The sequence below is a fragment of the Mastomys coucha genome, unplaced genomic scaffold (assembly GCF_008632895.1).
Source record: "Mastomys coucha isolate ucsf_1 unplaced genomic scaffold, UCSF_Mcou_1 pScaffold9, whole genome shotgun sequence".
NCBI lineage: Eukaryota > Metazoa > Chordata > Mammalia > Rodentia > Muridae > Mastomys > Mastomys coucha.
Window position 1 is genome coordinate 43,296,877 of NW_022196915.1, and position 606 is coordinate 43,297,482.

The window sequence follows — 606 nt, forward strand, 5'->3', positions numbered from 1 at the left end:
ATTAAAGGCATGTGCCACCACTGCCCGGCACCAGTCAACTATTTAATCTCAAATGTGTAATATAATTCCTATTATAACATGTAACTTATAGCACAACTTTACATATATACTTTTTCAAAAATTAAACAATAAATGAACAAACAACTAAATAAAAAATAAAAATCAGCAAACTTGGTGAGGCATGCCTTTAATCCCAGCACTTAGGAGGTAGAAGGGTCTATGAGTTCAAGGCCAGGCTGGTCTACAAAGTGTATTCCTGGCCACCAGGACTCAAAAAATTCATTAAACAAATAAGAGCTATAAATACAACTGAAACTCAAATGAAGTTTTCAATCATTCTCAACTATGAGGAGTTTCTGGTAAGAGTATTAATACTAGTACAACTTTTCATCTCACCTATAGAAATCTTACAGTTGGAATTTTCATTTTATTTGGGGTTAAAGGGAAGATGAGCCAATATAACTAAATTCCAAGTACTAATATAGAAAATTATAACAAGGCAAAAACAGGTAGTTAACACAAAATCATATAGGGTCCAGGAATTTAGGTCAGTAGTACAGAGAATAAGGCACAGGATTTGGTCCTTGTGTGTGTGGGGGGGGGGGG

The 606-nt window shown here is 34.8% G+C and overlaps 1 protein-coding gene across 3 annotated transcripts in view; it reads right to left on the reverse strand.

Annotated features, from left to right (window-relative positions):
- Pspc1 (paraspeckle component 1) overlaps nt 1-606 on the reverse strand; it is a 79,868-nt gene that overhangs the window by 64,185 nt on the left and 15,077 nt on the right. The gene's annotated exons all lie outside the window — the stretch shown is intronic.